Raw genomic sequence first — 22,531 nt, 5'->3', positions numbered from 1 at the left:
TTAGGGATTGCAATAAATCCTAGATGGCTGTGGGTATGGACATTTTAACAATATTAATTTTTCCAATCCAAGAACATGGGTTATATTCCCATTTATGTCTTCTTTAATTTCTTTAATCAATGCCTTATACTTTGCAGTGTATAGGTCTGTCACCTGCTTGGTTCAACTTATCCTAAGTATTTTGTTCTTTCTGATGCAAGTGTAAATGGGATTATTTTCTTAAATTTTCTTTTAGATATTTCATTGTTAGGGTACAGAAACACAATTGATTTTTTTATGTTAATTTTGTATCCTGAAACTTTGCTGAATTCATTTATTGGTTTGAATGGTTTTTTGGTGAAGTCTTTAGGATTTTCTATTTATAAGATTATGTCATCTGTAAACAGACAGTTTTTACTTCTTTCTTTCTGATTTAGATAACTTTTATTTCTTTATCTATCCTAATTGTTCTAGCTAGTACTTTCAATATGTTGAAAAGAAGGGGCAGGAGTGGACATCCTTGTCCTAATCTTAGAGGAAAAGGTTTTGTTTTTTCACTTTTGATTATGATGTTAGCTATGGGCTTGTCAAATATGGCTTTTGTTATATTGAGGTACATTTCTTCTACCCCAAATTTGTTTTGAGTTTTTAATCATGAAAGGATACTAACTTTTTTCAAATGATGTTTCTGTGTCTATTGAGGTGATTATATGATTTTTATCATTATTGTCTTACTGTGGTGTATCACATTTACTGATTTGCATATGTTAAACCATCCTGGCATCCCAGGAGTAAATCTTAGTTGATTGTGGTGTATGATTCTTTTAATGTGTTGTTGAATTTGGTTTACTAGTGTTTTGTTGATGATTTTTATATCTGTGTTCATTAGGGATATTGACTTGTAATTTTCTTTTCTTAATAGTGTCCTTATCTAGCTTTGGTATTGGGGTAATGCTGGACTTATGAAATAAGTTTGGAAGTGTTCCTTCCTCTTCAGACTTTTGGAAAGTTTAAGAGGATTGATATTAATTCTTTAAATGTTTAGTAGAATTCGCCAAAGAAACCATCTTATCTTGGGCTTTTATTTGTTGGTCCTGGGCTTTTCTTATTAGTAGATTTTTTTATTACTGATTCAGTCTTCTTACTAATTCTTGACTGTTCAGATTTCATCTTTTTTTTTCCTATTTCTTTATGATTTAGTCTTGTTAGGTTGTATATTCCTAGGAATCTATCCATTTCTCCTAGTTTATCCAAATTGTTGGAGTATAATTTTTTATGTAGTTTCTTATGATTCTTAGTATTTCTTTGGTATGTTGTAATGCCTCTGCTTTCATTTCTGAATTTATTTGAGTATTCTCTCTCTCTCTTTTTTTTTCTTTCCTTAGTCTAGCTAAAGGTTTGACAATTTGGTTATGTTTTCAAAAAATTAGCTCCTAGTTTTGTTGAATTTTATATTGTTTGTCTGGTCTCTATTTCATTTATTTCTTCTCTGATATTATTTCCTTTCTTCTGCAAACATTGGGCTTAATTTGTTCTTCAAGTGTAAAGTTTGGTTGTTTTTATAAGATCTTGCTTTCTTCCTTAAATTAGGCACTTATCACTATAAACTTTCCTCTTAGAACGACTTTTACTGAATCCCATTGGTCTTGGTGTGTTGTGTGTCCATTATTATTTTTCTCAAGATATTTTTAAACATTTTCCTTTTGATTTCTTCTTTGATTCATTGATTATTCAGGAAAGTATTGTTTAATTTCTATATATTTGTGAATTTTTCATTTTTCCAGCTTACAGGCACCCTGACAGTAGTGGTGGTGATACTGGAAAAGCTTTACCAAAAGTTCAGGCTCTTGTTCAACTTGTCTAAAAAGAATTTGTGAGAAGAACACAAAGGAAAAAAACAAAGCCAAAAACAACAACAACAAAACACTGAGGCTGAGGATCAAAGAGAATAAAGCAGTCTATTGAGGCAAAAGTGAAAGGACACACTCAGAGATGAGTGCGGGCATCTTTGCTAGTGAGGGGCATCCTGCAGGGTTTTTTGATCCCCCTTTTTATCTTAATTTTCGCCCTTTGAATGGTCGGGGGTCTTTTTGATTAGGGGTGGAGTATTCACTGAGGAGAAGATTGAGGTGTGGACTGGATTGCACCAGGTGTATCAGCTCCCGGTTGTGTGCATTTGTCTCCTGCAGCCACCTTACATGTACTCTAAGAGCTGTTTCCCCTTAAAATTTCCCTTAATAGTCGAGTGCCACACGTGGAAGGTTGTACAGCAGTCATCAGTAACCTGTGCATTTTCATTTCACATGCTCCACTGTTTTCATAATCAGAGTTACTTGTTCAGGTGCTACGAAGTTTCTGTTTTAGATGCCATTCCTCCATGCATCATGGCCTCATTAAGTGCAAAGCAAGGAGGTAGTTTTGCCTTCTGCCTAATGCCTGTACATGAGGAGGCTGTCCTTGGCCTGGCCCTATCTTTCTTGCCTCAGTGGCACTGGTTCTGATGCATGGTGCCTGTGATGCAGACCCAGAACCAGGGACTAGAGAACGGGCATTTGCAGAGCCATAACAGCCCTGAGGTCACAACAGCTGGCCCTCAGGGCTGATAGGTCCAGTGCCTGAGGTATGAGTGTATGCAGAGCAGCCATGGTGCTGGGGACTGGCGCAACAGTGCTTGTGGAGTGACCATAGTTCCAGGGTTCAGGGCCCTGACTCACCCACAGTGACAATGAGAGACATCGGTACACATGGGTACACATAGAGTGACAGACAGCTGCTCTGGTGTCAGGGCCACTGGATAGCCTGCAGCAGCTTTGGCTCCTGTACCTGCAACTCGGGTACATGCAAAGCAGGCACAGAGCTGGAGTCTGAAGCACAAGGACACCTAGAGTGGCTGCAGAGCCAGGGTCTGGAGCACGGGCACGCACAGAGAGGCCTTGAGGTCAGGATCTGAAGTGTAGAATGTAAGGAACAGCCATAGCTCTGTGGTCTTGGGCCTGTGTGGGGCAGTGGGGGCTGGCAGCCCTGATCCCGTGGCAGTACAATAGCAGCTCCTTCTGAGGGACGTGCAGCAGTGTCTCCTTCCCAGGGGTCTTCAGTAGCAGTGGGCTTTGGTTACTTCTGTGGCAAAAGCTTTTGCTGTCTTTTGGAGAGCAGACCCTGAGGTCCATGCTGATGAATACTATGGATGAATACTATGGGATTCTCTCTGTGAAAGCTGCCTCTAAATATTAAATTGTAAATATCCATAGCTGTTATGGAGGCTGTTGAGGTCCTCAGCAGCAAAGGCTGCCAGGAACCTCCACAGAGTAGGCTACTGGGGACTGAGATGGCACCACCTCATGGCTGACATTCATAGCTCCCATCCTTCTGTGTTCTTCCTTCTTCGCTGTTACTGACGTCTCAGCCGTGCCAGTTTCCCCAGCCATGCTTCCCATGGGTTATTCTTCATGTTTTTCCCCATTGTGTTGCTGTAGGCTCTTAACTGGACTCCTGAGCCCTCCAAGAGCTGTATTTATTTGTGGATAGCTATTATGTTTTGTGGGGGAGATGAAGGCTGGTATCTCCTGCTCTGCCATCTTGCTGATGTCACTTTGTACATTTTAAATTAAAAAAAAAATTGTTTCTTCTCAACGTTAATTTTTAATAGTTACTGCAGAGTCATAGAAACACTGACAATTTTTACATGTCTATTTTGTTTTCACCAAACTTGCTGAGGCCTCTTCTTGACTGTAATACTTTTTAATTTATTTTGTAATCTCTGTGTTGAGAACTTTATTGCCTATAAATAATGACATTTTATATTTTCTTTCTGATCCATACGTCTTTTATTTGTTTGTATGGTTAATATCCTTAATACTGTACTATCTGAAAAAGAGTCATATCGCCAGTCATCTTTGCCTTGTTCTTTATTTTAAAGGGAGTGTTTCTAATATTTAATTTTTAAGTATGACATTTACTATAGGTTTTATAACTACTTTAAAAGCAATTATTAAAGTGTCATTTATTTCTAATTTGCTAAGAAGCTTTATCATAAGTAAATATAAATGCTTAAAAGCTTGTTCTGTTTACTGAGAAGGTGTAGGGGTTAGATCCCATATCTGTGAATATGAAGAAGTACATTAATACATTGTATAATATTAACACACCACTCATTCCTGGAATACAAGTGTGTGCTTATGGTGACTTTCTACACACATACATACACATGCACATACAAATAAGTACATATTACTGAATTGAGTTTGCTAATATTTTATTAAATATTTTATACTTATAAACTCAAATAAAAAATTGGCCTATAATTTAATTTCTTTACCACCTGCTTCAAGTTTGGAATCTAAGGTATGCATGCTCATCAAAAAATAATCAACACGTACTGACTGCTTATTATGTCCTGAATCCTGTTCTAAGCTCTGGAAATCAAGAAGGCTTGGGGGAACCAGGGAAAATGACAGAACACTAGATGAGTGGTCGCGGTAAACTTCATTGAGAATGTGACAAACAAAGTTTAGAGATGGAAGAAAAAGGGTGTTCCAAAGGGAATAGCCAGTGTAAAGTTCTGAGTCAGGAGTATAGCTGGTGTATTCTAAAATGGCAAGCACTTATAATTGAGAGTTCTTACTTAACATGTGGTTTGTGTTCACCTGTCAAACTTTCCAGGCCTATACTTTAGGAAGGATAGACATTGACTATCTATTCATTCATTCATTCATTCATTATATTGATGATCTGTGTATGGTAATTGTTTATTTTTTTATACTTCTTGAGTCACTTTTGTTCAATTGTTTTTGTGTAAAAGTGTCTTTTATCTGTATATTGAAAAGTTGGTTGATGATAAAATATTTTCATATCTTTTTTTAAATCTGCTATACCTATAGTTATGGCTCTCATTTCATTAATCATTTTATATCCTGCTGTGTGTCTTTCTCTCCTTTTACTTTTGTCTTAATAGTCGGTTTGACTAGAAGCTTGTCTATTTAATTTGTGTTTTTAGAGAATCACTTTTTTTAAAATGTACTATTTTATTTTTCTCTTTCATTTATTTCTGCTCCTACATTATTTTCACCTATTTTGTGTATTTATATTTCCTAAATAATTTCAGTTTTTTCTGTATGCAACAGGTTTTTCCTTTTTTATGTGGCATTTTCAATATTTGGTTCTAATTATAACATTATTACCATTGTAATTTTTCTTTGAACTATAGTAACATACAAGTGTCTTAAGTTAACAAATATAGCTTTACTTAGCTCCCTCTTCTTATTGTCTTTTAACTGTTTTACACTTGGATTAGAGAGTATGTTTATGTAAAATAGTTTCATTAACCTGTAAACTTTTTGCTAAATTCACTAACTTAATACATTCTAATGATCAATTCACTAGCCAAGATATTTTCCTTTATGTACTATAATTTGTCTCTTCTCTGGTCAATATTCTCAAAAATAGTTTTCAATAATACTTTTTATTAACATTTTATAGAATTTTAAAAGTACTAAATGAATTTGTATCTAATTGTACTACATTATTAAGTATGGTTTTGTGATGGCAGATAAATTGAGATTAATAATTGCTTCCTGAGGATGTAGAAATTTCCTATTTTCTCTAAGGCCGCCAAGGGAAGAACTTGGTGTGCTTTTGTATGCATGATAGTAAGAAAAACCATGATTATCTCTATGTCCCACTTTGGAAAACCTATCTCATTTTTAAAAACTTAAATCATTTACGGCATTATCAAATTATTTTAATTTTAGATTCTATCTCCCATAGGGGTCTGCATTATGTTTACTTGATAACATTGGTTGAATAATCAAGTTAACAAAAAAAAGTCTCCTATTCTCAAACTATTCCCCCTCTCATACACTTGTCCATTGTCAATGACAATAACTTGAAATCATACCAGGTGCATACCCAAAAATATTTTCAGAATAATTTCCAAGAAAGATATGGTGTGTCTTTAGTTGATTTTGTAAGAGTCAGTAATCCAATTGTATGGAAATGGAGATTTGTCTTAAAATATTCAATGAAATCCTACATGCTACTTTCATCCATAAATGATATTTTAAGATTTAAAGGATTATATTTAAAAAACATTTTTACAGTAACAACTTATCTATTGATTTTACTTTAGGAATGTGTCATTGTCATCATATTAACATATCTGATAATAATTTTAATATTAATTGCTAGAATATTCATTTAGACCACAAATAGTTGCATATATATAGCGATGAAAGAAGGATTTCCCACTGTTGTGAAACAGTGAGAGCCTTGAATGATTTGATAGCTGTATAATTAATCAAATAATAGGCTACCTAATTGAATCTGAGTGAGCTATAAATAGAAAATATATATGTAGATAGCTATAAACAAAATTAAAATTATAACCTAAGTGCCCCTGGGGCCTTAAACGCTATGATGACCAGCAGGCATGATTTCAAACGATGATTCACATTTCTTTGCTACTGGGTAGGAGGTGCGGTAGCAGGTTTCCTTTCCTACATGGGAGTAAGAGTTGTACAATCTGGCTTTAAGGATGACAATCAGATTGTGTGGTGGGCTTCTGTCAGAGCTAAGGTTTTTATTTCTATTGGCATGTGTCCCCAAAATATACTACAACAAAGATGTATTTTATATATTTAAGCTCTTGAATGATTTGAGAGCAAATAGTGAGTGTAAGGATCATTGCATTTTATTAATTTGTATCTTATAAACTTCCTCTATTGGTTAAGTAGGTAAAGACAAGGAACTGCTAAATAATGCTTGCTAAGTCCAATACTTGACTAAAAATAAAGGCCTGTACCCATGAGAAAAAATATAACGCTTGTGGTGGGGAGAAGGGAATATGATCAATATCTTATATTTATATGTAAGAACATCACATGTTAATGAAATATAAACAATTAAAAATTTTATAATAAATAAATAGCTGCAGTTTTTAAAAAGGGTCAAATTAAAATCCATTGTCTGACTAGTTTTTTCTCAAAGTCTCACTTTTTGGAAAAACTTAGCTGTTTGCATGGACTTCACTGATAAATATTTTTGACTCTCATTTCTTAATATAGAGGGCGTTTTAATCATATATAGTGATTTAGAACCAAATATACAGAAATCAGCCAATTCATATATTCATTGTCCATGTGAGTAATTAGAACCAAAAATATATAATAGGGCTTCCCTGGTGGCGCAGTGGTTGAGAGTCCGCCTGCCGATTCAGGGGACACGGATTGGTGCCCCGGTCCGGGAAGATCCCACATGCCGCGGAGCAGCTAGGCCCTTGAGCCATGGCCGCTGAGCCTGCGCGTCCGGAGCCTGTGCTCCGCAGTGGGAGAGGCCCTCTCACAACAGTGAGAAGCCTGCGTACCGCAAAAAAAAAAAAAAAAAAAAAAAAAAAAAAAAAAATATATATATATATATATATATATATATATATAAAATATATAATAGCATTATCAAGAAAATATCAGTATAAAGAAATGAAATTATATCAAATTGTAGTTTTACTTTTTAAAAAAAACTACATCTAAATGGTGTTCCTTTTAATATCATCTGTTAACTTTTAGGGATCACCGGAAATGAATTTATATTCAACTTGAATATTCAGGTGAATTGAAAAGATTGCAGATTATGACATAAAATACTGGGAAAGAAAATTTAATTATCCAGTGGAAAAGTTAGAGAAAAGAAGAAATGTACACAGATGCTGTAAATAATCATAAAGGGCATGCACTCAGCTTAAGTGTTAATTGAAGGAGTAAATATGCTATGGACCAAATTATGTCCCCTACAAAACTCATACCTTGAAATCCTAATTCCCAATGTAATAGCATTTGGAGATGGGGCCTTTGGGAGGTACTTAGGTTTAAATGAGGTCATGAGGGTGGGGGCCCTATGATGCACTAAGTGTCTTTATAAAAAGAAAAAGAAAGACCAAAGGTCTTTCCCTCTTCTACCATGTGAGGACACAGTGAGAAGGTGGCCATCTATAAGCCAGGAAAAGGGCCCTCACCAGGAACCAAATCTGCCAGCCCCTTGATCTTGTGCTTTTCAGCCTCTAGAACTGTGAAAATAAACATTTTTTTATTTATTTTTACTTTTTTTAACATCTGTTTTTTAAACCACTCAATCTATGATGTTTTGATATGGCAGCCTGAGCTGACAAAATGCATGTCCTTGAGTGGGGGTTTTGCACTAAGGACTCCACCCAGGTACATCACTAGAGAGAACTCTTAGTCAATGCAGGGCACATGTGATTCTCTGCAAGATCTATTTAGCCAGATATTTTAAAACATTGTTAATTAAATCTTATGAGGAATCCCTGGTATAAAGCAGAATCAAATGGAGCTACTCTGGATGAAGCAGAAGTGACCTAGGTTATTGGGAGTATCCCTCTTTCCAATCATCATGACTACTGGCAAAAATCTTATTACTTCTCAGAGAATAGTTAGAAAAACACTGTTGTAGGCCATTAATCCTAGATGGTTGAGAGCTAATTAGAAATTCAGTGTATAGTTTCTGATCAAATCTTTATATCTCAGTCCTCATATATTCAGGAGTGAAATAGTATGTATAAAATCCTGTCATGGTACCTGACATACAGGATATCACCAGTAAATGATGTGTTCATAATCTCTCCTTCCTCTCTTCCTCTCTCTCTCTCTGGCATTTTAATTTTTTTTTAAACATGGATTTTTTTTTCCAGTTTTATTGAGATGCAATTGACATTTAACACTGTGTAAGTTTAAGGTATACAGCATAATGACTTGACATATGTATATATTGCAAAATGATTACCATAGTAAGTTTAGTTCAGACAAACCTAATTTCTGTCCTTGTTCTACTTTTTAGCTGTAAACTTAGGCAAATTTTCTTAACCATTATAATTCTCTGCTTTATCATCCATAGTGTGAAAATTATACTACCACTGATCTGTCACATAGGTTTTATATGAGAATTAAATGTCATGATATATGTAAACATCAGTACATAGTGATTGCACTGTAAGTGTTGTGTTTTTTGTCAAAACATTAGCTAGGAATGCTTGGTGATATATATGCAAGTTTTAACGTATTAGTCCATCTGCTTGGAAACAAGAGTCATTGGAGAGTCCTCCAGTTGGAGACTATAATCATACACCATTTCTAGAGAGACTGCAATTTTGCTTTACTAGGAATTCTCAGCTTCTTCTGCACAAGAAGGCTTACCATCTGCTCTTAAACTCAGATCCTCCAGGAGCTTGACTGTGGCTACCTCTGATCTCATCTCCTGTGACTCGCCTGTCATTGTTCTTTCTACTCAAGCCACATACCTTACTGTTGCTCAAGCATAGCATGTGTGCTTCTTCTCAGGCCCTTTGTCTGATGTTCCTTCTGTTTGGTACTCCCTTTCTCAGCGTATTCCCCGTGGCTGGCTCTCTCACTTTCTTCAGAACTTTCTCAAATGTTAACTTTACAAAAAGCCTTTTTATGACCAACCTATATAAAACAACAATCTTTCACTTTCCAGGATGCCCTTCACCTCTGACACTCATTTTTTTTTTTTCTACAGCACTCATTAACATCTGACATATGTTTATTTTTTTTGTTTGCTATTTTCTGACTTCATTTATAAAATTCATTAAAATGAACTTTTTATTAGTGCAGGGCCTACTGTGTTCACTTTTATAGCCCAAGTGCCTGAAACATTTCCTGACAGTAAGTAGTCACCAGGTAATTCTTTATTAAGTTATGATTATTAGCAGGAAAGGAGAAAGCAAAGTCAAATCCTTTATAATGTCTGTTTTTCTTACAAAATGATACAATGAAATTTATTATTATTAAGCACCACGTAAGTTAGAATGATTGTGGAAAATCCAGTTGATACAATTCTTATTATACTATAGTTAAAGTTCCTTTAAAAATAAACAACAATGAAGATATTCTGATTGAAGTTTTGGGAGGGAAAATAGTGCCTTCATAGCTTCAGCTCCCCACTGATACTTACTCTCTTCCAAAGAATTCCTAGGGCTACTAAGAAAATAGCTGACATAATTCAGAAAGTGCTTTTTTAAAAACAGACATCAAGAATGATGCCTGTCAAAATTTTAAATTTGTTCATTTATTTAATAGACAATAACCAAACACCTACTATGTTCTGGGCAATGTGCTTGTTGCTGTAGTGGATACAATGATAGAGAGAAAGCCCTCCCTTTCTCAACGGAATAAGAATCTTATGAGGAATATAAGACCAAAGGTAAATGACTATCCAATAAGCCACTTTATTTGATTACTTCACAATACAATGTGTTAAAAGAATTCAAAGACAGAATGAACATTTCTAAGACAAAATGTACAATAATTCACTTTAGGTGACATGTTTTAAAATTACAGTTATAATCATAATAATGATCATTCCCAAATTTATTATACGTATCATTTAAAAATCTCTATAGAACATATTAAACTTTTAATATATTTATGGGCCTTGATAAAATAAAGTGGTTCTCCAGAAATAGTTGATTATAGGTTTCTTATCCCTAAAAAAATGAAACCCAACATTGATATGTAACCCCATAGTTAAGAGGAAAGAAAACTATAGAAACTGTAGTAGTCTGCTTTTGTGAAGGAAAAATGAAATGTCAAAGAGAAAATTTTTATGGTTCTTTAATCACAATCATCAAATTATAAAAAATGGAACTTTCAATTGAATTCCTCACTTTTGCCTGAATTGCATATGAGATTATACCTGCATACCAAGTGAACAATCATATTTCATAATGCATTTCACACGGCTTTCACCAAAGTTATTCTGTTGGAGACAATTCTGTAAAGCTTGACATATATAGAGAAAGCAATTTTAATAAACACCATGATCAGATACCTATGCAATTCTTTTCATCTTTTTTAAAAACTTTCAGTGCCTAGAATATTATTGCCAGAATAAAGTATGCTATACCCTCTTCTCTCTGATTCATTAAACGGTATTCATTGTTCTTTCCAAAGCTACACCTCACTGTCAATTTGAGGAAAAGGTTAGTTGCTTTTGTTCAGTAGAAAACACATGCTTTTCAATAATATTGTTTCTCAAAAAACACATATTGAATTGTTTTCTTTCAGTTTCTCATTCGTCTTCATTAGTTCACCTTCACTGAAAGCTGAACATATGCTGTTTAACAACTTGAACTAATTGAATGTTTCTTACATATACTCCAAATTAAATTTCCAGTTGCTCACTTTTTCATCATTATGATATTGAGAGAATGCAGCTGTACTTGCTAGAATAAGAAAAATTACTGAGAGGTACTCAGATTTAGTGCAGGTTATGTTCTAAGGATCTTGGGAATAGAGAAAGTGTCAAGTATGCTATTGTAGCCAAAGCAGGTGAGGAAATACCCTTAAAAAATAAGTCACAGACATTCTTCCCATACTAGTTTTTGGAAGATACTATTAATCAAGGAATAGCTTAATCAATGAAGATGCCCTTGACCACAAGACAGAATCAGTGGTCTTCATAACTCTTTCACTCTATAAAATATAAGTGCTGAGAAGCTGGGGCATATGTTAAAGATTTTTCTTGTATCCTAACTTCCAGGCCAGTAATAAGTATGCTAGATTCCAACAAGTGTTTATTCAGTGAGTGAATCAGGAACTCAGTTTTAGGAACTAAATTCCCTCTCTTGTGTAAAATCTCCTATAAAATATTCCGCTCTCCCCCTAGCATGGTCTGGGAAACTACGAATTGAAAATGAGAGAGCCTCCATCAGCCTGAGTCATTGAATGAGACCTTACACTTTCCCTGAGTGAGAAATTAGCATCTATTATACTGGGCCACAGAAATTTGGATATTCATCTTTTATAGCAGTGAACATTAACTTAACCAATACAGGGTATTTATTAGATTTATAGATAAGAAAGAAGAAAAAAATATCAATGACACTAATTTCCCACGCCACCTCCACCTCCTTTGATTTTTCACTAGATTGGCAGCATTGAAAAACATAAATCAGTGGTCTCCGTGGCTTGTGGCTCAGTTGAGTGGGGTTTATTTTCAACACCCAGCATCCTGACAGGATAAATGTAGGAACGGTTCTCAAGCCAGTATCAACATTCTGACCAGTTGAATACCATGCTAAATACAACAATAAACAATGTGAAAAAATCTCAGTCTGTTTCTAAGACCCAGACCATGCAAAGTATTTATCTGCCTCTTGTCTATATGAGAAGAATCACTTTTCACCATTTTTCTCCCTACCCAAAGACGTTAGATAAAGGCCAGGGTAATGAGAAGGGGAAGGCATGCTTTACTGTCATTGGCATATGGGTTCTTAAGATCCATGAAGAAGATAGTGGGTAAATAACTTTGATTTATTTGAGAAAATAAATACTGTTATTTGTTTTTTATTAAAATTATACTTATTGTAATGTATTCAGTTATAAGGAAGGAAATAAAAATTTCTTCACATCCTACCATATAGTGATAGCTATTTTTAAATTCATTTATTTCTGCATATAAAGTTAGATAATTTCCCACATACTCATACCTGCTGTTTTATTCATAGAAATCTTTTTTTGTGCTTATTTTCCCTCTTTGCTTTCTGTACTCCTTCTTTCTTCTCTTCCCCCAACACTGACTGATATGTACTCTAACATTCAATTCTTAATACTTACATAATAAAATGTTTAGTATGTATATTATGTGTTTTTTCAGAACAGAAATATTATATACACCTTTTAGATATTTTATTTTTCTTTTCAGAAAATACCAGTTGGAAATATCTAAAGATCCTGAGGTATTGATCGAATACATTTTTTTAAATAGTTTCATTCATTACATTCAAAAATCTAATGAATCTGAACATTTTTTCAAATGTTTATAGGCCATATGATTAACCCATCTGTGATTTGTCTATTCATAATTTTGTCAATTTTCCCAATTGGTCATTTTCTTTTTCTTATCTATTTGAAGCAGTATTATTATTATTAAGATTATATTAGTATTATTTTAGGTATTAGGCTTTATTCTGATAGATGGCAATATATTTCCATAATCTATGTTATTCACTAATTGTAATAATATCTTTTTTTATACAGATGTTTAAAGTGTTAATGTAACTGAAAATCTCTCTACCTTCTTGGTAGCTAATGGTTAACCTAATGTAGGTAAGATCTCATAGATTTTCTATTCTGTATGTAGTGATCTACATTTCCTTCTAAAGTTGCATTTCTTTATAGTTTTTCTCTAAATGGTTTATAAATATTTTGTAGATGTTGTGTCCCTAAAAGTTTAAGACCAATTAATAGTCAACATTTAGCTAGAAAGCATGCTCATAAGTAAAATAACTGCTTAAATACTATGAAGATTATCTGTCAAAACCAACAGTAGAAACCATTGTAAACAATAAAGCCTAAACCATTTAAAAACATAAGAACATAAGAATCAACACAGAGATGCCCATTAAAACGATTGTTACAAATGTTTTGGATGTTCATATGAATTTACTAAGATAAAAAAAATTAAAATAATTCTTCTAAACATTGAGAAAAGAGAGCTAAATATTGGCAATGGTATTATGGTATACCTGAATATCCAAAATATTATATTAAATAAAAAACTACCAAAATTAATGAGTGCAGTGACCTTATTTTGGTAACCCTTGGCTGTATACAAATTGAATATTAAAAAAAAATTAATAGGCTTTCTACCATCTTCCTTAGGAAGGGGCATGTATGTAAATCATAGTAGTGACAAAACTATAATTAATTTTTACAGTTAATCTAATATATGATAATCTGGTATTCATTGTATTTTAAAATATTATTTTATTCTTCAGTATTTGTTTAAAAGTGTATTGTGATTTTATATTACTTATAAACATCATTACTCTCACTATGTAAGTAATGATTCTTCAAAATAAAGTTCATGGTTTCTTTCTTTCCTACGATCTCCCTTACTTCTAGTGGCATAAAATGAGCAGCCATGCTCCTGACACTATCATAAAAAACTCTATCTTAATCTTTACAATTCTTAGGAAAGTTTTTTTTTTTTATTTTAGTCCAGATTAAAGTCATTTATATTTTATACAGAAGGAATCATCATTTCCATTTCCTTGATTTCTCTTCTGGAAGGACTGAGACTGTTTTGTTGTTAAGTTTATTACCCCTTGGCCCAGGGATTTCTGAAAGTGGTAAAGAGTTTACAAGAAAGCAACACAGAGAATGAGTTTCTAGAACTAAATTGAGTCTGTATCCTACAGAGTTCTCTAGGTTTCAGGAAGCACCCAAAGAAGAATCAATATATAGCAATGTCCTTGTCCATATCACTTTGGCTTATTTAAATGGCCCACCACAGTAGTGGAAAATCATAAGGATTACAATTAAACATTGATGAAATTTACTCAGGGACTGCTCCATGCTGCTGCCTCTCTGCTGGCTTTCTACTCCTTCTCATCTCCTCTCTGTCTCTATCTCATTTGACTTTGTGTGACCACTACTCTCCCGATATAGCCTAGTTGAAATTGGTTACACTCACTACACACTTACTTTGATTTGACTCTCCTATACCATCCATGGTAATTTCTTCTCATCTCCTTATGCTGCCACCACAAACAAGGTACATTCTGATTCTGATCCCTTTCAGGTCTCTCAGGACACAGCTCCAGCTAAATCTTAGGCAACCTCTGATAGGGGCAAGCAGAAGAATTCAATACATTGGCAAGAGGGTCAACATTGAAAGTAATTTTCTTTCCAGGGCTGTGGCCTATTTTGTCAAGGCCTATTAAAGAGCCGTGCAATTTGTTATTTTCTAAAAGTGAAACTTTTAGTCCTCCTGCAGCATTCCATTATGGTGAAGATTACTTTTAAGTAATTCTAGGTCACTGTCTCCTCAAATGCTGAAGTTGTATAATTTTTCAAGAAGGTTTTCTATAATACATACATTTTATAAGATTGAAAGTGAATAAGAGCTTTAAAGAATACATGGCAAAAGAAAGTGTCATTTTAATTTGCTCATGTTAGAGCGCACACATTTCTTATTTCAAGTCGAAATAAGAAACACAAATGCTAAATAGAAAATGAAAGAGGTTTTAGTTTTATATCAAGATTTTGTATTGTGAGCTATAGCATTAAAATTAGTGTTTCATGATAGTATTTGGTAGACAAGATTTTTGGAGAAGTATGGCTATCAGTTATTGAAAAATATTGTCCCTATTGAGACTTTATTCATACTGATTATTATTTTATTGTCTTTATTTCTTATTATCAAGTTATTTTATTTTGTTAGAAAAAATTAAGTGCATAAACAGGTGTTTCAAAAATAGATTTAAGGAGATACCTTTTTACACAAAGGTTGTTTTTATGTAGTGAGCTCAGCACTTAGCTCCACTGTATTTCTAGCTTTGCCCCTAAGCCAGTGTTATGATGTCATTCTGCTTGACCTTTAGCAGTTATTTATATTTATGGTTAGTGTGGGATTTTTCCTCAGTTGAAACTGTCACTCGACCCATTTTGGCGGAAGAAATAGTAAATGTTTCTGTTCACAGTCTCTCAATTCTAAGTGGATTATTACTATAATAATATCCACTATTTCTTTTCCTGATCTATTATTTTTGGTGAATTTCATTCTATAGCAAAAATAGTGTATCTTCGCTTCCTTGGCTGTCCATATTTTCCTACTTCATCAGCAAAACAAATAAATTCTGCTTTCAAACAAGAGCAACACATCAATCTAATTCACTCTTTGACCTTCAGATTCCCCTTGGCTATACAGGATTTGTTGTATCTAAGCAACCACATCTCTAGTTTTTCATCACTGGCAGAAATGGCTCTGGAATATTGGGTAAAAATCAGACCACAGGAGGATGTCCCCCAAAAAAGAAAAGAATCATTGAGAGATTGTGAATTTACCAATTATCCTTTACATGTGAAACATCTGAGATTGTTTTCATCTCTAGGCTCTGAACAGATGCCATCTAATAGGTCAGTTCTGGGCCAGGCCTCATGCACAGAACTATGCATATAGAAGCCGTTTTCAACACCTTTTAATTGATTATCTGTACATATAAAATGGGCAAATATAAATTTCTTCCATGTGATGTTAGTTTCACAAGTATGTTTCTTGAAAACAGACGTTTCCATTGTATGACTTTATTTGAAACCAGTGGCTAAACATATTTATATGACATCTTACTCTAGCTCCATTGATTTACTGGAATATACTGAAAGAATATCTGTATAAACTCCTATACATATAAAAACAAATTTCTTATTTTAGGAAATAAATCTGTGATGTTTTTAACAAACTAAATATCAAAAAAATATCATACATGTCCTAATATTAGCAGGTTTTTTATTTTTAGCTCCTCATTTGATGTACTTTTCCCAATTGAGTATTTCTATATTTCTGAAAAATAAACAAAAGGAGGTAATATCTTCCACAAGTTCTGTCTTCTTTAGGGAGCCTTATTTTACCGTTGGATTTGTGCATTTAATATCCTTTAACCTCTCTGTAAAAATATTGGCTAATTTGCTGTATATCACACTGCTTCTGTGAAACTCAAATAAAATAAAATATATGATAGGCTGTAACACTCTGCAAAAATAAGTAATATTCACATTCCTTAGGTTCATAGATATCACCAACCTCTGCCTTCTGAATAATTTAGTAGAAAGTTCCACACAGTATGCACTGCTTTTAATTGTTAGGTGTACTGTATAGTAACTGATCTTGTCTTACAGTTATATTTTAAGCTCCTTAACAAGAAAAACCTTATTTTTTTCACTCAAAAAAGATTCAGTTCATTAGTTATAGATAGGTACATTCTATCTATCTATCATCTATCTATCTCTCTATCATCAGAAAGAGAGTGGGGGCGTGAGTGAGAGGGGGGAGAGACAGAGAGAGAAAGAGAGAGAGAGAGAGAGAGAGAGAGGGAGGGAGGGAGGGAGGGAGAGGGAATAAGAGAGACTTTTATTTCAAGACAGTGTTTTCAGTACTAGGGATATAGGGATTGTGATCATATACCTTCAGGGAGAGTACCTTTTAGTGTAGAGAGACAGAAAATTAAAAGTTCAATAAATAATTTCAGGCACTGATACATAATATGGTAAATGCAATGTATAGTGAGTAATATGAATGCAAACGTATGAAGGGGTTTTGTTAGCTGGAGTGGTCAGGGGAAGGCTTCCCTGAGGAAGGGGCATTCGAGTTGAGACCTGGGTCATGAGATGGAAGGCTAAAGAAATAGCAAATGTAAAAACACTGGAAACAGAACAGTTTGGCACATTTTTATAAGAGAAATAAAAAATGTGGAAAACTCCTATCTAACTTACTGCTTCAGGAACTTTTTAGTTTCAGTGCTCTCCTTCCTTGTACTTTTATGGATGATTGAGTGGCATTAATTCTTGTGGTTTATATGCACTTATATTAATTATATCTGTCAGAGAAACAGCTCATGTCATGTGAATAAATCGAAGGAATTTAATACAGGGATCCAGTTACAAATGGATTGGAAGTGAAACGGGAGGGGGAAGCCGCTCAGAATAGAGCATTAGCAGGAAGCTTAACATGAATCATTCTCCCTCTGTGTTCAATCTTGAATTCTACATTTTTCTCTTGAACATCTGTTCATGCTACATACTGAGAGAAATACCAGAATAAACAAACCATAGTACTTGTGCTCTAGAATCTGAGTCTAGTATGAGAAATAAAACATGTACAAGTGATCTGAAACTGGCAACACCTGTCCTATGAGTTTTCAAAGGAATAAAGGGTCAATTCCAACTGGAGTTTCAGGAATAAACTTAAAAACGGAGGTGTCATTTGAGCAGAACCTGGAACTACTTTGATATTGAGAGTTCATGTTGGAAACAGCATGAATAAAGGGGTGAATCTGGGGAAATGTAGGTGGTTTACAGTGAATGATAAGTATTTTAGTTTGTCTAGAGTAGTATGTAATGGAAGTAGTGGGAAATAGGATGGAAAGATAGTAAATTGTAGCCAAATCTTGGAAAACCTTTGAATCCTATCCTTCAGAATATAGACTTCAGGAATTGAGCCATGGGTTGCAAACCATGACCCACAGACCAAATCTGGACAGATGTTTGTTTTCGTTAGGCTCATGAGAAAAGAATGGTTTTTACAGATAAACATTTGCAATCTATTTGATGATGGAGAACACTAACTTTAAACTCCAATTAAGCAAAACCTTATCTTCCCCCTAAAAAGAATTCCATTCTCCTCCTTAGTAGACCTATATTACTAAAAGTACTCTTATTATTATATATTGAATTTTGTCAATAAAAAGTTTTGTAGAAAAATCAGAAGAATAAAGCCAGATGTGCTTGAGTTCAGGGAATGAGAAATACAGTAGTGGGAGGTGTGGTCGGACAGGTACGGGAGGACCAGAAACAGTGGCCTTACCCACATAATGCTGGAAAATCAAAGAGCTCCAAAAAGCAAGGCTTTAGAGTCAGATTTTGATTCCAACTATACCACTTGTCAAGGCTTTTGACAGATTTTATAACAGTGGTGTTCTGACAATTAAATATATAGAATCAGGCACAAGTAGAATATCAATAAATTTTATTCTACTTCCCATCTTTTTTACTTTCTTTCAGTGTATAACTGCAGATTAATTGATTAGTATAAGCTATATCCTATATTTTCTAAGTAGACAAAGCTGACCATGTGATTCCCCTTTTCTTAAAAAAAGTACTTCATTATTAATTTCCTTGTTCTTTATTACATCATTGTTGGATAGTGCAAATGTGTTTCCATTTGAAACTCCATTTTTCCCCCATATTTAATTACCAGGCTACTTGTAGTTGTGCTTGTTCATTAGTTAACTGAATTCAGTTGAAACATAACATATACATTCAGTTAAGTTGAGTGTGTCTGTGAATGTCTTGCACTACCTTTCTACTAGTTTGAATACTTTACTTTTGACTGGTATTTTTGGGTGTAAACTTAGCAATAGGATTCTGAAAGTAGGCTGCCCAGTTGTTCAGATTTTGTTATTTAGAAACATTTTATCACAAGTGTACAATCATAGTTTTCAACAATAGGAATCAAAAGAACAAGTAAGGATGTCCTAAGTCATGAGAATTGGCCAGTACAATGTAGGCTCAAATGTAATATAAGGAGTTGTCTCAGTAAAGTTACAAAGGAACTAACATGCAATTGCTACATCCATTAAGACATTGCCCATCTCTCTTTTTTAGAGTATGGAGAAAGAAATACAGGTCTGGAATTGGGGAAAATTGTCAGAAAGGGTTAGAAGAGTACAAAATTTTTTGCATATATCTTTATTGTACATAAAAATTTACTGAGGAGCTTTTTCAAAATGCAGATTACCTAAAGCTGTCCTCACACATCATGATTATATTTGTTTTCTGAGGTCATACCCAACAACTGTGATTTTTCTTTTAATCAAACACTTCTTATGCAAGTGTGATGGTATCACACTTTGAAAAATTTCAATAGTAGGAAATAAGTACATCCTACGTGGAAGACATACTTGCTACCAAAGCAGGAATGGGAGAGAAAAAACCATTACGTTGAACTTCTGAAGCAAAATTGAAAAGTTTGGTGAATGCTTCCAGAGACCCTGTGGGCAAATATCAAGAACGCCATTTGGAAAAGATTTATGAATCATCTATCAGTGCCCTGCAGGCATCAGCATCCAGAGTTATCAACAGCTCCCGTGTTGTGGTTTAAAGTAGTAGTCTTTACTGCAAGGACAAAATAGAAGTCTGAAAACAGGCCCAGGTCATACTTTTTCAAACATTAAAACTAAATGTTTCAGTTTGTGCTTCCACAAAAAGAGCCAAATTCTTCCGGAGTCCTTCAGTATGCTGAGGATTTAAAGGTCAGCAATGGTTTAGTTTGGGGCGAAGTTCCCATTCTGTTTATGAGTCAGACAGTATCTGTGGGAGTTGGGTAAGAGCACATGGGAAATCATGCTCTAGGCTGTTCTTATACATGTTCTGCCAAGTGTCATATACTATTCGGTGAGGCAAACTATAAGCCCACCAGGCCTATCTATCAAAAGATGAACATTTATAAAGCATTAGAAACTTTCTTTTTTTTAAGAACCTTATTGTACTAGTGTATTCTGGTGTACATTTCCATTTTAGTGTTCTTTTATACATTTTCTGTTTGTCAAGAGGAGACTTGCATAGCTTTACAAGTTCTTCTCTGCCGGTTAAGTCATGCAGAATAAACTTGGGGTGAGACGGTGGGTATTTTTGTTAACAAGAGATGCTTCTTTTTCTTCACCCAACTTTCAATAACGAGAAACAGATCAAAAGTTTAAGGTATTTTGTCTTCCAAATCAACATCAAGTAGGATAAGTTCAGTCTTTTCAGTGCCTGGGATATTTTTATAGGTAGATAGATAGATAGATACTGGATATCCAAAATTACTAATTTATATTATCCATTTTATTAATTTCAGGAATGTTTGTACAAAGCAAAATGAAATGTGGGTATAATTACTGCTAGTATACATTTCGTAAACTTATACACCAATGGATTCTATGTTTAACAATTTCAATATATCAGATTAAATATAACTGGAAAATACCATTAACATCTTTTTCTTTAGCTAGTATTAAATGTCTATATGGTCTATTAAATTAAAAATATAGTATTTCATATCTAAAATCCAGGTTAAGAAGCACTAAAACAATATTTTTCAAACCAGTTATGAAAAGGAAAATTTATTTATATTATTTAATTTGAAACATAATTTAATTATGCATATTTTAATATAAAGATGCTAAAGTGACAAAATTATTTCAATAAATATATATAAAATCAAGCCACTAACCACTAATACTTCTTCATTGGTCCAGATTTACAAGACAACAAAAATAATTCATTAATATTTCTGTTATGCAGAAATAATATTTCTGAAGATGCAGAAAACAAAATATGTAATATTGTTAATAACATAATACCTAATACTTATTTAAAACTTGCTGGGAGGATTGTGATAGGTATTTTACAAGCATTTCTTCAGTTAATTATCAAACCTCATAGTAAAAGATGTAATATTACTCTATTTTATAAGCCAATACAGGGTGAAGCTCACAGAAGCTAGCTAAATTGAGAGGCAAGACTCAGTCTGTATTTTCCTAGTTAATAAAAGAATACTCTAACCATCTTACAGTACTCTTCATTATGTTTGAGAAATCTTCCAGACTACAGAGGAATTAACAAGGAGAATAAGAAAATAAAGATCAGGTGGCCAAATAAAAATATAATCAATTTGTGTTGATAAAAAAATCATGTAAAGTAAGCAAGTACAATAACAAAGATACAGTAGAAATAAAGAAAAAAAAACCTCCAGGATTTTATTAAGTATCCATGTTTGCAGATTGAAAGTTTTCAAAGCATGAAACGCAGTTAAGATACCATGGAGACATTGTGGGTTTGGTTCCATAACAAAACATATATCATAATAAAGCGAGTTGCATGAGTTTTTTGGTTTTCCGGTTCATTTACAAGTTATGTTTATACTGTAGTCTATTAAATGTGCAATAGTATTATGTCTACAAAAACAGCGTACATACCTTAATTGAAAAATACTTTATTGCTAACCAGTGCTAACCATTATCTGACGCTTCAGGGAGTTGTAATCTTTTTGCTGGTAGAAAGCCTCGCCTTGATGTTGATGGCTGCTGACTGATTGGGTGGTAGTTCCTGAAGGTTAGGGTGACTGTCACAATTTTTAATAATAAGACAAGAGTGAAGTTTGCTGCATCAATTGACTCTTCCTTTCAGGAACTATTTCTCTGTAGCAAGCAACGCCATTTGATAGCATTTTAACTACAGTAGAACTTCTTTCAAAATTGGAGCCAGTCCTCTCAAACACTGCTGCTGTTTTTCAACTAATTTATGTAATATTCTAAATCCTTTGTTGTTATTTCAACAGTCTTCACACCGTCTTCACCAGGAGTAGATTCCATCTTAAGAAACCACTTCCTTTGCTTATCCATAAGAAGCAACTCCTCATTTGTTGTAGCTGGTTTATCTTCTATCCAGACCACTAAAACTTTCTCCATATCAGCAATAAGGCTGTTTTGCTTTCTTATCATTTGTGTGTTCACTGGATTAGCACTTTTAATTTCCTTCAAGAACTTTTCCTTTGCATCCACAGCATGCCTAACTGTCTGAAGAAGGCTTGCTTTCATCCTGTCTTGGCTTTCCACCCTCACTAAGTATAATCATTTCTAGCTTTTGTTTTAAAGTGAGAGACTACTACTCTTCCTTTCACTTGAACACTTAGAAACATTGTAGGGTTATTAGCTGGCCTAATTTCAACAATGTTGTGTCTCAGAGACTTGGGGGGCCCAAGGTGAGGGAGAAAGATGGGAGAACAGCCAGTTGTGGAGTGGTCAGAACACACATGATATTTATTAAGTTCGCCATCTGTTATAGGGGCACAGTTCCTGGTGCTTCAAAACAATTGTAATAGTAACCTCAAAGATCACTGATTGCAGATCACTGTAACAAACATAATGATGACAAAAATGTCTGAAATACTGTGAGAATTACCAAAGTGTGACACAGAGACACAAAGT

General features: G+C 34.0%; 1 protein-coding gene across 6 annotated transcripts in view; it reads left to right on the top strand.

Moving 5' to 3' along the window:
- PCDH15 (protocadherin related 15) overlaps window positions 1-22,531 on the top strand; it is a 1,372,333-nt gene that overhangs the window by 1,003,005 nt on the left and 346,797 nt on the right. Inside the window, exon 1 of one of the 6 annotated variants that reach the window (XM_079899580.1) lies at window positions 13,039-13,109. The exons of the other annotated variants lie outside the window; for them this stretch is intronic. The gene's annotated coding sequence lies outside the window, so the exon portion shown is untranslated. Of the gene's footprint in view, window positions 1-13,038; window positions 13,110-22,531 lie in introns of those variants that run through there. 6 annotated transcript variants of the gene reach the window in all.

This window comes from Stenella coeruleoalba (assembly GCF_951394435.1).
Source record: "Stenella coeruleoalba genome assembly, chromosome: 16".
Lineage (NCBI taxonomy): Eukaryota > Metazoa > Chordata > Mammalia > Artiodactyla > Delphinidae > Stenella > Stenella coeruleoalba.
The sequence above is the reverse complement of the archived record's forward strand: the minus strand, read 5'-3'. Positions and strand labels throughout refer to the sequence as shown.